General features: G+C 40.7%; 1 long non-coding RNA gene across 3 annotated transcripts in view; it reads left to right on the top strand.

The window, feature by feature from the left end:
* LOC138755333 (uncharacterized) overlaps positions 1-15,272 on the top strand; it is a 71,090-nt gene that overhangs the window by 5,916 nt on the left and 49,902 nt on the right. For 2 of the 3 annotated variants that reach the window (XR_011352206.1, XR_011352207.1), the window contains exon 3: positions 12,821-12,889. The exons of the other annotated variant lie outside the window; for it this stretch is intronic. This is a non-coding gene — a long non-coding RNA (uncharacterized lncRNA). The remainder of the gene's footprint in view (positions 1-12,820; positions 12,890-15,272) is intronic. 3 annotated transcript variants of the gene reach the window in all.

Here is a 15,272-nt window from a genome sequence, read left to right as displayed (position 1 = left end):
TTGCTTGGGTGGGCTTTCTCAGAGTTCACTCGCTTCTAGTAGATTTAAAGGGGTGCAGGCTGGTAGATATGAAAACCTTTCAATCATTCCACCTAGGAGAAGCCAAACTACCCATCCCACATATGGACTCAGTGGTGTACTCCACTAATGAATTTGCCAAAATTCTTGCGGAGTTCCCAGACATCATTACGCCACATTTCTCCATGGCCACACCCAAACATGACGTACATGGTGTTGCACATCATATCCTAAAGAATGGACTTCCACTTCACACCCAAGCTTGCTAACTATAGCCCGAAAGCTGTGCCTGGCTAAACAAGAATTCCTCAAGATGGAGGAAATGGGGATCATGCACAGGTCTGACAGCCCATGGGCTTTCCCGCTTCACATAGTACCCAAGGCTACTGGAGATTGTGGTTATTGATTAAAGGCAGCTCAATGATGACATCATCGCAGACTGCTATCCTGTGCTTCAATATACATGACTTTACTGCATATCTCAATGGGGCCAGGGTATTCTGGAAGATTGATTTGGTATGAGGGTATCATCAGATCCTGGTGAACCCACAAGACATACCAAAGACTGCTATCATAACACCATTTGGTCTCTGAGTTTTTGCATATGCCATTTTGCCTTAAGAATACTGCGCAGACATTCCAACGGCTTATGGGTGCAGTGGTGTGAGGAATGGACTTTCTCTTTGTGTACTTGGATGGCATAGTCATTGCCAGTCACTCCCACAAAGAGCACCTACGTTTACTCTGCCGCTGCCTACAAGACTTCGGTCTAACAATAAACCCCGCGCAATTGACTTTTTGGGACATCAAATCAGCAGCCAGGGTATCGCCCCATTACCAGCCAAAGTGGAGGTCATCATCAAATTAGAAAAACCGCTCACAGTCAAAGGCCTACAGGAGTTTGCAGGAATGATCAATTTCTACTGTCGCTTTCTACCATCCGCAGCCCAGATCATGAAGCCCCTGTATGACCTCATGTCCATCAAAGCCAAGGACCTGGAATGGCGGAGGAGGTGACAACAGTGTTCGAGAACACAAAAAAACACCTGGGGTGGGGGTAGCACCATGTGGCAGCTCGCCTGCCAGCAAATTGAACTGGCTTGGGATGTCTCAGGCAGCACAATGATGTTACCTTTGGCTCTGCATGGCACAGGGTGTGCAGGTCCAAAAGTAAACTGTTGTTTTCCATTTGAACTCAACTCAACTACAACTCTACATTTTGCACTGCAGTACAGTGACCAGAGTAGTAAAAAATCTTTTTGAACTGACTTCAGGCTTTCTGATGAAGATTCTCCTACAAGATACCTTCCAAGGCATTTCAAAAATATACAGTATTTAATCTAAACCTGTAATTTATATTTCCTTTTAATTCAATTTTTATTGCCATAACCTTCCCATCAGAATCAGCATATTAACATCATTGATTAACTTTGTAAAATTAGCAGTAAAATTTCTATTGAGTTCATTTAAAAGCTTCTACTAGCCAATTGGATATAAACTTCATCAACAGGCCATGATGACATAGCCAAAATTATCGTCTCCAATGTTCACCAACGTTTTGATGGCCAGAGACATTTGGTTGAACAGTACTTGGAACTCGATTGAATTTTCAACATCGAAGGATTTTTTAAAAAGCAGGTTCGTGAATTATCTATACATTATTTAAGGATAGGGCAAAGACAAAACAAAGGACTCTACATCACCTTTGTTGACCTCACCAAAGCCTTCGACACCGTGAGCAGGAAAGGGCTTTGGCAAATACTAGAGCGCATCGGATGTCCCCTAAAGTTCCTCAACATGATTATCCAACTGCACGAAAACCAACAAGGTTGGGTCAGATACAGCAATGAGCTCTCTGAACCCTTCTCCATTAACAATGGCGTGAAGCAAGGCTGTGTTCTCGCACCAACCCTCTTTTCAATCTTCTTCAGCATGATGCTGAACCAAGCCATGAAAGACCCCAACAATGAAGACGCTGTTTACATCCGGTACCGCACGGATGGCAGTCTCTTCAATCTGAGGCGCCTGCAAGCTCACACCAAGACACAAGAGAAACTTGTCTGTGAACTACTCTTTGCAGACGATGCCGCTTTAGTTGCCCATTCAGAGCCAGCTCTTCAGCGCTTGACGTCCTGCTTTGCGGAAACTGCCAAAATGTTTGGCCTGGAAGTCAGCCTGAAGAAAACTGAGGTCCTCCATCAGCCAGCTCCCCACCATGACTACCAGCCCCCCCACATCTCCATCGGGCACACAAAACTCAAAACGGTCAACCAGTTTACCTATCTCGGCTGCACCATTTCATCAGATGCAAGGATCGACAATGAGACAGACTCGCCAAGGCAAATAGCGCCTTTGGAAGACTACACAAAAGAGTCTGGAAAAACAACCAACTGAAAAACCTCACAAAGATAAGCGTATACAGAGCCGTTGTCATACCCACACTCCTGTTCGGCTCCGAATCATGGGTCCTCTACCGGCACCACCTACGGCTCCTAGAATGCTTCCACCAGCGTTGTCTCCGCTCCATCCTCAACATCCATTGGAGCGCTTTCATCCCTAACGTCGAAGTACTCGAGATGGCAGAGGTCGACAGCATCGAGTCCACGCTGCTGAAGATCCAGCTGCGCTGGATGGGTCACGTCTCCAGAATGGAGGACCATCGCCTTCCCAAGATCGTGTTATATGGCGAGCTCTCCACTGGCCACCGTGACAGAGGTGCACCAAAGAAAAGGTACAAGGACTGCCTAAAGAAATCTCTTGGTGCCTGCCACATTGACCACCGCCAGTGGGCTGATAACGCCTCAAACCGTGCATCTTGGCGCCTCACAGTTTGGCGGGCAGCAACCTCCTTTGAAGAAGACCGCAGAGCCCACCTCACTGACAAAAGGCAAAGGAGGAAAAACCCAACACCCAACCCCAACCAACCAATTTTCTCCTGCAACCGCTGCAACCGTGTCTGCCTGTCCCGCATCGGACTTGTCAGCCACAAACGAGCCTGCAGCTGACGTGGACTTTTTACCCCCTCCATAAATCTTCGTCCGCGAAGCCAAGCCAAAGAAAGAAAAGAATTTAAGGATAAGACTCACTGTCAAGTCTTCTTCACTAACTTCTTAAAACTTGAACTAACATTAGCAAAGCTATCGCATGGGTTGTTGCAGAAAATAAAAGCTAATAGTAGTAGAAGGTAACAAAGTGGTGTCAATAGAAGATAAGCTAGTTAACAGGAAACAGAATAAGTATAAATGGGTCTTTCTGGTTGGCAAAATGCAAGGATCAATGATGGCTTCAGCATTTTACCATTTATATAATAATTTGAATGAAGTCATTAAAATATATTGTTACATTTGTTGATAACATAGATTATTAGGAAAATAAATTATTAAGGAAACATGAAACTTGGTAAATGAGTGGGCAAAGTTCTGGTAAATGGATTATAATGAGGAAAAATGTAAAATTGTTCATTTTGGCAGGAAAAATAAGAAAGAAATTTGTTTAAATTGTGAAAAACCATGTGCTCTGAGATGCAGCAGGAACCTGGATGTCTTGCTGCATGGTTCACAAAAGCCTAGAAAACAGATTCAGCAAGTAATTTTTGGAAGCTAAGAGAATTTTATCAATTATTACTGGGGAAATACAGAGCTATGAGATTCAGTTAAAAAGCGAATAGATAAGATCTCAAATGGAGGACCAAGTGTAGTATTGCTCATTATTTAATGAAGGATGCAAATATTTGGAGAAGGTTGACCACACTAATAACTGGAATAACTGAAAAAACAGAATCAAACTTTAATTTAGCTCTATTAACTTAACCCAACTTAACTCCCTTCTAATTCTAAGTGCACATGTATGTGATGTGTGTGTAAATGTAAGAAAAGTTTTTTGGTTCACAGTTCAATCTCACTTCTCATTCTTCCAAATTCTCTATTTGCAGGCAATTCTTATACTGTCCACAGAATTTAACATGTATAAAGTTCACAAGGCTTTTGTGCTCAAAAGGTAAATGTTTACCACTCAGGAAGGTTCTTGTAGGGTTTGCAGAGAGAGATTTGTTGTTCCAGGATTTCCACAACTGAGGTACCACCATTAGTCATCTCTTTATCTTGCTGATAAAACTTGCCCCATCAGGGTTCTCCAGATGATAACCTCTTCCTTTCAGGCTACCAGGGAGTTCCTTTCTGTTCCTCTTATTCCAAGAGAAACATCAGACAGATAGCACTTCCAGCAATCCGCTGCCCTGGAGCTTTTCTTCAGTTCCAACAAACTTCCTGGCTTGCACTGTTCAGCTGCTTTCAGTGTCACACACACTAGCTCAGAGAGCTTGTTTCACCTCTCACTCTCTCCCCCAACTGAGACTGCTAGAAAGCCCATGTGACTCTCTCGCTTAAAAAAAATCCACCTTCTTCGCAAACAACAGGAGTTCTCCTTCTGCTCCCATCTGTTGCTTTAGGTAAGCAAAATCCAGGAGTGACCTTTCTGTGAGCAAATAGCCAGAGTGTCTCTATTCCAAAACAATGGTCTATTAATTTTATGATGTAATTTCAATTAGCATCTACTTGTGAAATGTGCACTGCATTCTCCATAGTTCCTGTAAAGTTCACTGAATATGAATTCTTCAGTATTTCAAATAAGATCTATTTTAAAATGTATGTAACCTACTCTAATTTTACCAAATATCTCCAAAATATATATTCCATTACAATGGGAAGAGATCAGGTTCAGTGGGTTCACAGAGAGATAAGTCTGGACACGTATTATAATCACATGTAACTTTAATTAACACATAGGAGACAGACAGGTGAGAACAATACTCAATGATACTCAATTACTATTTCACTTAAGTAACACTTAACTCAGACCTAAGATGAACTCTGACAATAATGAACCTATACTCGACACGCTCACACACTTTAGTACACACACTACAAACAAGGACTTTTACACACACCCAGTTCCCTGTACCAATAGGGGTGCTCTCTGTAAGTATTGATCTATCACAAAACTGGGGCTCAGCTTCAGTTATTGTGCACTCCTTACCCATGACACTTTCACCAATGTCCACAGTAGTGACCTGGCATGGAGTAATGTCTGGAGCTTGGACCACGAGGCAGAGAGAAAGAATGTGCTGTGCATTGGTGTTATATACAGTGATAATCTTTGTTTCTAGCCAATAATGACCAGAGGGGATTTAAATTAACCAACAGCAAGGTTTGCACTAATGGATGGCCAGAGTCCAAGCTTGATTGACATGTGATGTAACTTCCAAATAAGTTTCAGACAGGGAGGACACATGATCACCTGCTATACACACATTCCAAACAGGCAGGAGTTCAAGTTTCCTCCACACACAACATTGAGCAATTGAGTTCAACAGTTGAAGACAAAGGAGGGGGCAGTCATCATCGGAATGGGTTGAGTCAGAGTGGTAAGGCTTTTCTCAACAGTCTTTGGTGAGAACAAGTAAGAGGTGAGGAGTAGTCAGAAATGAAATCTATTTGAGGAATAAAAAGGATTCAACAGGTAGGCACAGGTAAAGGTAGGTTTTTTTAGATATCATGTATTTTGTTCATCTAGTCATAGACAGTGAGAATGGCAGCTAAGGCAGGGAAACACTCCTCTTGTAAAATGAAGGTCGACAGGGAAACCAGTAGTAACCCTGATGATTTCATCTGTGAGAAGTGCATCCAGCTACAGCTCCGAACAAGCCAAGTTAAGGAATTGAAGTTAGAGTTGGATGAAATTCAGATCATTCGGGAGGCACAGGGGGTGATAGACAAGAGTTACAGGGACACAATCACACTTAAGAGGCAGGAGGAGGGTAGAAGGGGAACAGTCAGGAGAGGGAAAGGGAACAGGCAGGCGGGCAGTGCAGGGCACCCCTGTGGCTGTCCCCCTCAATAACCAATATCTTGGATATTGTTGTGGGGGAAACAACCTGCCAGGGATAAGCCACAGAGATCAGGTCTCTGACATGGAGTCTGGACCTGTGGCTAAAAAGGGAAGGAAGGAGAAGAGACTAGCTGTAGCGATAGGGGATTCCATAGTTAAAGGGACAGATAAGTAGTTCTGAGGAAGAGATCAAATATCCCGGATGGTATGCTGCCTCCTTGGTGCCAGGGTCCAAGATATCTCAGATCAAGTTTGCGGCATTCTTAGGATGGAGGATGAGCAGCCAGATGTTATTGTCCAAGTAGTGACTAATGACATGGGTAGGAAGGGTGAGGAAGTCCTGCAAGGAGAATTCAGTGAGTTAGGCACTAGGTTGAAGGATAGGACTTCCAGGGTAGTGAACTCAGGATTAATACCTGTACCACATGCTAGTGAGGTTAAAAAAATAGGAGGATAATGCAGCTTAATATGTAGCTAAAGACATGGTGGACATGGTGTAGGAGGGATCACTGGGCTCTCTTCCAAGAAAGGTGGGACCTGTTTCGACAGGACAGTTTGCATCTGAACTAGAAGGCGACTAATATCCTAGTGGGAAGGTTTGCTCATGTTGCTCTGGTAGATTTGTGGGGTGGGGGGGGTGGGGGTAAACAATGAAATTGGATACACCATTAGAAGTCAATGGGTTGTACATGGTGAAAATGTTCTCAAGCCCATCTATTTCAATGTAAGGTGTTAAGGGTTATATTTTATATTATATAAATAATTTTTAAAAGAGATTGTGGGGGGGGGGGTTAGTGTAGGTCACTTCACAAACAAATACTTACACTTCACATCTCATTTAAAATGCAAAAGCTTTGCTGAAGCCAGACATTCAGGCATCATTGGCTTTGCAAAACAAAATGGAATTGTTTTGGAAGGAATTTCAAAAGCAGGTGCAAATGAAAAGTCCAGGCTCAAGTGCTGATAAAGATCTTTCAAGGAGCGGTTTGGACCCTTGGGAGGGGTTCTGGTTTTTACAAGCAGTGAGAAAGTGAGGTCAGTTCTCCAGTAGCATTTGAGGCTGCAAAATGGCAAGCTGGAAGGCTTGTTAAAACCCCATTTTGAAGATGGGTTGTGAGTTCTGAGTTCAGCCTGTTCAAAACCCTTGTAGTCCTTACAAGAGGAAATGGCTGGCTAGAGTGTTTCTCCTGAAATAAGGGAAACAAGAGGAACTCTGTGGTGACCTGGAAGAAGAGGATATCATTTGGAAAACCCATGATGGAGCAAGTTTCTTCAGCAAGACATGAAGTGACTGATCAGAGGAAATCAGTTTGTGTGTGTCCAATGAGCAACAAATCTCTCTGAAATGAACAAGAACCTTCCTGAGTGGTAACCATTTACCTTTAAGCACCTGGTGAAAATTCATAAATGTTTAATTCTGTGCACTGTATAAGAATTACCTGATACCAGTGAATTTGGAGAAATGAATGATTAGACTATTAAAGCAAAGAACTTCCCTGAACATATTCACATTATATACACGTGTGCTTAGAATTAGAAGGGGGTTGTTAGGTTAAGTTGTTAATAGTAATAAGTTAAAGTTTGATCCTATTTTTAGTTTAAAGAAAATAAAAAGCAACTTTTGTTTAAGTAACCATTTGTCTTTCTATTGCTGCTGGGTTTTGGGGTCCTCTGTGCTTGTAACAAAAGTGTTATAGGAAAGGCAGATGAGCTTAGACTGTGGACTGGCATGTTGAATTATGACATTGTAGCCATTAATGAACCTGGTTGCAGCAGGGGCAAGACTGCCAGTTCAATGTTCCAGACTTCCATTGCTTTAGAAGGGATAAAACAGGGGATGAAAGATGGAGAAATGGCATTGGTCATCAGGGATCACAGCTGTGCTGAGGCAGGATATACCAGACAGCTTGTCTACTGAGGCTATATAGGTGGAGCTGAGGAACGGGAAAGATATGACCACACTCATGGGGTCGAATTATAGACTGCATTATAGCGATAATTGGAGGAGCAAATCTGTAGACAGATATCAGACAGCTGCAGGAAAAAAAGTTGTGATAGTTGGAGATTTTTAACTTTACACATATTGATTGGGACTCCCATACTGTCATGGCTTTGAGTTTGTCAAATGTGTTCAGGAAAGTTTTATAAATCAATATATAAAGGTACCAACTTGAGAGAGTGCAATACTGGATCCCCTATGAGGGAATGAGACAGGACAGGTGACAGAAGTATGTGAAGGAGAACATTTTGGGTCCAGTGATCATAAAGCCATTAATTTCAAGTTAATTATGGAGAAGGATAGATCTGGGCCTCGGGTTGATATTCTAAATTGGAGAAAAGCTAATTTTGAGGAAATGAGAGATGATCTCTAATGTTTTCTGACAAGGATATCCGAGGACCTTCAAAGGTGACATTTTGAGAGTACAGAGCTTGTCTGTTCCTGGTCAGGATCAAAGGCAAGATTAGAAGTCTTTGGGAACCTTAGTTTTTGGATGATATTAGGGATCTGATTTGGGAGAGGTGTATAACAGGTATAGGCAACATAGAGCAAATGAGGTACTTGAGGAGTATAAAAAATCCAAGAAAAACCTCAAGAAAGAAATCAGAAGGCTAAAAGAAGACTTGAGGTGGCTTTGGCCGACAATAAAGGAAAATCCTAAATGTTTCTACAGGTATATTAAGAGCAAAAGGATAGTAAGGGACAAAATTGGTCCCCTTGAAGATCAGAGTGGTCAGCTTTGTATGGAGCCAAAAGAGAAGAGGTCTTAAATTTATTCTTTTCCATCAGTATTAACTCAGGTAAAGGGCACTGAGTCATGGATGAAAATGTGGTAAATTGGATCAGCAAGTTTGCAGATGAGACTAAGATTAGAGGTGTTGTGGACAGCGAAAGTTTTCAAAGCTTGCAGAGGGATCTGGACCAGCTGGAAAAATGAGCTGAAAAAATAGCAGATGGAATTTAATGCAGACAAGTGTGAGGTGTTGCATTTTGGAAGGACAAACCAAGGTAGGTCATAAATGGTAAATGGTAGGGCACTGAGGAGTGTGATAAAACAGAGGAATCTGGGAATACAGATACATAATTCCCTGAAAGTGGTGTCACAGGTGGATGCAGTTGTAAAGAGAGCTTTTGGCATATTGGTCTTCATAAATCAAAGTATTGAGTACAGAAATTGGGATGTTATGTTTAAGTTTTATAAAGACATTGGTGAGGCCAAACTTGGAGTATTGTGTACAGTTTTGGTCACCTAACTCCAGGAAAGATATCAATAAGATGGAAAGAGTGCAGAGAAGATTTACTAGGATATTGCCCAGACTTCAGGAACTGAATTATAGGGAAAAGTTAAACAGGTTAGGATTTTATTCCCTGGAATGCAGAAGAATGAGGGAAGATTTTATAGAGGTATTTAAAATTACGAGGGGGATAGCAGAGTAATTGTAGATAGGCTTTTTTCACTGAGGGTAGGTGAGATACAAACCAGAGGACATGCATTAAGAGTAAAAGGGGAAAAATTTATGGGGAACATGAGGGAGAACTTCTTCACACAGAGGGGTGAGAGAATGGAACGAGCTTCCAGCTGAAGTGGTGAAAGCTGGCTCATTTTTAACATTTAAGAGGAATTTGGACAAGTGCATGGATGGGACAATGGACTGAGTGCAGGTCAGTGGGATTAGGCAAAAAAAATTGTTTTACCACAGACTATAAGGGCTGAAGAGCTGTAATGTTCTATGGTTCTAACAGACTGACACAGCACTTCTTGTAATCTCAGAATGTCTATTATATATTTTCAGAAGTACAGCCACAGTTGTAGTTAAAATATAACCTAATCAATTCTGTTTTAGTAAAGTTGGTTGAAGGATAAATGATTAGTAAAATTTGAATCATTTCAGAGATGAGCAATGAAAGTCATTAAAACTCAAACGCCAGCCTCAGAATTTTTTAATAGTACCACCATGTCTATGTGAATCTCCATGAACAAAATGAAAGTTCTTTTTAATCAAGCAGAACCTACATTTGGCCTGTAGCTGTGACAAAACAGAGCTATCATAAATGGATAACCTTCTGATCTTTCCATTATTACATGATTTGGAATTCTTAGCACTTCCAGTCATAACATGTTAAAGAAGATCAACATTCAGAATGAAGGTTGCAAATTTTATGGGCAGTGACAACTTTCACTGTCCTTCCAGTTTTGTATCTGATTCCAGTCAACAGCACTCTGCACCTAAGGAAAGCTTACTCACATAGGCACGCTCAATTCTCCTTGTGCTCTCTGGCAAGAGAGAATAGATACTCGGCTCACTTGGAATAGGCAGCATCCTTATGCGCTAATGTGTAGCAAACTGAAAAGTATTTATAGTTATAGTCTGTAACAAGCTTGATGTGTAAAAGCTGATGACCACCATGACAATAAAACTAATTGCAAAGTAGTTATTTCCCTGCTCTGTTATTGGAGTTGTGATCAGGGAACACAGCATTATCTTGGTTAACAATAGGAATTTTCAGACTGCATGATGAATGCCTCTGGATCCAGTTAATGGATAGAATATGATAAAAGCTCAGCACCAAAAAGTGAGCATATCATTATTCCAAATATCAAACCATACAGATTGCAATAAGTCATTCATTTATCTTAAGTGTGTGATCATGAATGGTGTCATCCTGAGATACTGAAGTGGATTTGTGCTCTAGTCAATGCCATACCCCAGGAAATACCTCAGCATATTTAGTAATCTGTTGAAAAATGGATTATTGGACTGCTGCAACATATCACAAGCTCCTTTGGAATTCCTATCCACAGCTATGTTGGCAATGATCCGTCCTTCCACTGCATTATTTGGATCTTGCCTAATTCCCACACATTCTACAGTGGGAACTGAGTTGTATATTGCAAACTGCATGATGCTTGGGTTTGTAAGGATACCTCTGCAGTTGCTACTAATTCTAGGTGTGAATAAATTGGATCCAAGCTCTGCACACTGTCTTGAGCAAATCTGGTGCTGGACTCTTCCAGAACTTTTTGGGAAACTTCCAAATGCATAAAGCAGCCCACCAATTCAATTTACCTTGCATGCTGCCCCAAAATCCTTCTTTACTTTCTCATCAATGGAGTCCACATTCACATCAGAAAACAGCTACTGAATGAAGTGGCAGATTCTTTCCATTATGGTTCAATGGTACATTTTACCGCATATGCAGATTGAATAATATGGAGAGGTATTTTGATTTCAAAGTAAACTTTAATGGAAGCAAAGTGTATTAAGGAACAGACAATCAAAATTGATTTTTTTTCCTCTTGGTAGCTTTTGTTACAGAATACAAATAGAAAACAAAAATCTCCAGCTGTGAGATGTATGAATTCAACAGAGAATTAAGTAGAATGATACCACAATTAACATCGATGTTTACTCATTAACATTCAGAAGTAGCTGAGCCAAATAAATCAAACTAATTTAGCTGCACAAAGGAAAGCAGACTCCTGGACTACTCTGTATGTTTCATGGTTAAATGTGGGTAGAAATTTAAATCTTCTTTTTCTCTTTGGCTTGGCTTCGCGGACGAAGATTTATGGAGGGGGTAAAAAGTCCACGTCAGCTGCAGGCTCGTTTGTGGCTGACCAGTCCGATGCGGGACAGGCAGACACGATTGCAGCGGTTGCAAGGGAAAATTGGTTGGTTGGGGTTGGGTGTTGGGTTTTTCCTCCTTTGCCTTTTGTCAGTGAGGTGGGCTCTGCGGTCTTCTTCAAAGGAGGCTGCTGCCCGCCAAACTGTGAGGCGCCAAGATGCACGGTTTGAGGCGTTATCAGCCCACTGGCGGTGGTCAATGTAGCAGGCACCAAGAGATTTCTTTAGGCAGTCCTTGTACCTTTTCTTTGGTGCACCTCTGTCACGGTGGCCAGTGGAGAGCTCGCCATATAATACGATCTTGGGAAGGCGATGGTCCTCCATTCTGGAGACGTGACCCATCCAGCGCAGCTGGATCTTCAGCAGCGTGGACTCGATGCTGTCGACCTCTGCCATCTCGAGTACCTCGACGTTAGGGGTGTGAGCGCTCCAATGGATGTTGAGGATGGAGCGGAGACAACGCTGGTGGAAGCGTTCTAGGAGCCGTAGGTGGTGCCGGTAGAGGACCCATGATTCGGAGCCGAACAGGAGTGTGGGTATGACAACGGCTCTGTATACGCTTATCTTTGTGAGGTTTTTCAGTTGGTTGTTTTTCCAGACTCTTTTGTGTAGTCTTCCAAAGGCGCTATTTGCCTTGGCGAGTCTGTTGTCTATCTCATTGTCGACCCTTGCATCTGATGAAATGGTGCAGCCGAGATAGGTAAACTGGTTGACCGTTTTGAGTTTTGTGTGCCCGATGGAGATGTGGGGGGGCTGGTAGTCATGGTGGGGAGCTGGCTGATGGAGGACCTCAGTTTTCTTCAGGCTGACTTCCAGGCCAAACATTTTGGCAGTTTCCGCAAAGCAGGACGTCAAGCGCTGAAGAGCTGGCTCTGAATGGGCAACTAAAGCGGCAACTGAAAAGTGGCAAAGCAGCAGGTATGGATGGAATCCCCCCAGAAGTCTGGAAGGCTGGCGGCAAAACTCTGCATGCCAAACTGCATGAGTTTTTCAAGCTTTGTTGGGACCAAGGTAAACTGCCTCAGGATCTTCGTGATGCCACCATCATCACCCTGTACAAAAGAAATTTAAATAAAACGTGATTATAACCAGTTTGTTGGCTCAATTCAACTGCCTGCTTTAGTCATGTCTTTGTTCTTGAGTCATTTTTACTATTTCACATATGAAGAATTAATTCTAGGCTGATGGGGAAGTTGGTAATTTTTTTTTGCTTAGGTTCTATTTGCATTGGGAAATAGCAAGTATGGAAGATTAGCACAGGTTAACTCATCATTCTGTTTGTCATTTATAGATTAAGCTGATGAAATGTGACTTCCACTCTATTTTCTTAGATAAAGCTGTTTGGATTGGGAGCTAAAAGGTAAAAATTCTGTAAATTTTATTTAAAACAAATTGATCAACTCAAATGTAATGCTGCTGAACCAGCAATGAAGATACAATGATTTAATTAACATTATTTTAATTTTTATATATTTTTAAATTTAGAAATAATGAGGCAATTTACTTATAACATAAAAATAATACCTGGATTAAAATGAGGAACAGTCTCTGTTTTTAAATTGCACAAACAAGAAAACATTAAAATGATTCAACACACAAGTTAATGAGTATTTTATGAAATGAATATATTATTTATTTCCCAATTTACAATACCTTCGCTGTCAGACTTGCAATGCTTACTAAAAAAATGTGCAGTAAGGCCTCTAAAAATAAAGTAATTCATGTGCCAGAACTTAGATATGAATAAAACTTTTGTTTATATGTATTTGTTAACTTTGCAATGATAAATAACCAAAATGTTTCCAAATCTGGAGAATAAAATTCCGTTTTCATCTGATTTGTTTTAAAATACTAAAGTGGATAATTTGAAAAAAATGCAACACAAAAATTCAAAGTAGCTTCAAGAACTCAGGGAATGTTTTAGGAACTTTGCCAGTAATTTTGAAGGAAACATCACACTTGCCAACTAATGCACAATTTAGAGGAAACAATTCTCCTGACATTGTTCTTGAAGTTATAAAGACTGGGAAAACATTTTCTGTTCCCCTTTGTAATTAATTGATACTTTATGCTAAGACATGGAGAAAGTAAGAAACAATCACTATTTGGAACCTAAAATAACAACATAAAATACTGCGGGCGGGGGAAAAAAAGTGTTCAAATGGCACTATTGTAAACAGATCATTGAATAGACATTGTCAGGATCAATTTATAAAGATAATGTTGGAAAATTAACACAGACTTACATACTTCTGGATAATTATTGATAACATTGGTTTAATACATTGCTTCAAAATATCTATAAGTATCCTTGGAAAAAACCTAGAGTTCATTATAAAGTGATAACTGAAATGAAAATTTAAAAAAAAAATCATCACCTTTAGAAAACAATAAAAAAGCAAATGGACTGTAGTAATCATTGCAGAGCAATTGCTGATCATGATTACCACCAGCTTTCTCCTGGTCAACCAAATTGTTATCAGAAATTAACAGGAGTCAAGATACGCTTTATGAAGCCTCATTGACATTTACACTAGATAATTAAAGAAAGTTGAAAAAGAATCAAAATTGAACAAAAGCCATCATTCGCCCACTTCACGTATTTATTCTTCGCCCAAAAGCTGAATTCCTGAATGCTGTGAAAAAAGATGCCCTATGTAGACCTGAAACTTCCAAGTTTGACCCACCAAAGCCAGGTCTGAAGGATGGGAGCTGCAATAAACATCAGTGCCCTTAAATTTACTGTTTAATTAATTTAACATTTACTGTTAACCCTTCTGTTAATTCCACTCCAGCATCTTCAATTGAACTGTTTGTGTCGTGATGTTTGGCAAGAAACAACATGAGTAAACAATATTTCATTTACATCAGGAAATGTGCTGATTCTTTGAGCTCACAACGTGCAGTACACACCCTCAGTAAAATAGCAGAGGACAGCCTTGTCTGTAGAACAAATAAGTAAAAAATAATGGATGTTTTCAATCAGTTAGTCAGAGGGAGATAAACTAGATAACATTGAAAACAGACATATGATTTGTTTTTCAGAATTAATCTTCACACTTCAATTTTGAGATGCTGGCAGCTTGAAATGATTGCCAGTATTTATTGCACTATTCATTTCACTTGAAGCAATTTCTACATCTTGTAGTCATATGGATTCTTGTAGAGATATCATCAAGAGAGGCTAATATTGTGCCTTGATTTAAAAAGGGTTCCAAGGATAAGGCACAGGACTGCAAGCCAGAAAGTCTAATGTCAGTTGTGGGTAAGTTACTGGGGGATTCTGTGAGACAGGTTCACTTGCATCAGGAAAAGCAAGGACTGATGAGGGATAATCACCTTGATTGTGAAAAATCATGTCTCATGAACTTGACTGAGTTTTTTTTGAAGAGGTGACCAAGATGATTGTCTCCTGCCCTGCTCTGGTCATTGTTGATATCATCTTTAACACAACCTTTGATATGGTATGGTGAACTGGAAGGTCAGATTGCATTGGATCCAGGATGAACTGCCTAATACTAAGTTCCTCCAGCAATTCTATATTTTTAATACAATCACGGCATCTGCAGACTTTATGTTTCACTCTAAGCCAAGCTGGATAATTGAATTTGCTTTATGGGAGGAGAAAGAATCTCAGGGTTGTATGTGATCTTGTGTTTGTACTCTGACAATAAAACTGAAGAGGGTGGTAGAAGGGAGTTGCTAATCAATCGACCCATGACCAGTGGTATGCAGTGTAGTGC

Source organism: Narcine bancroftii, chromosome 2, assembly GCF_036971445.1.
Source record: "Narcine bancroftii isolate sNarBan1 chromosome 2, sNarBan1.hap1, whole genome shotgun sequence".
In the NCBI taxonomy this organism is placed as follows: Eukaryota; Metazoa; Chordata; class Chondrichthyes; order Torpediniformes; family Narcinidae; genus Narcine; species Narcine bancroftii.
Note: the sequence above shows the minus strand (reverse complement) of the source record. Positions and strands in the feature narration are given on the sequence as shown.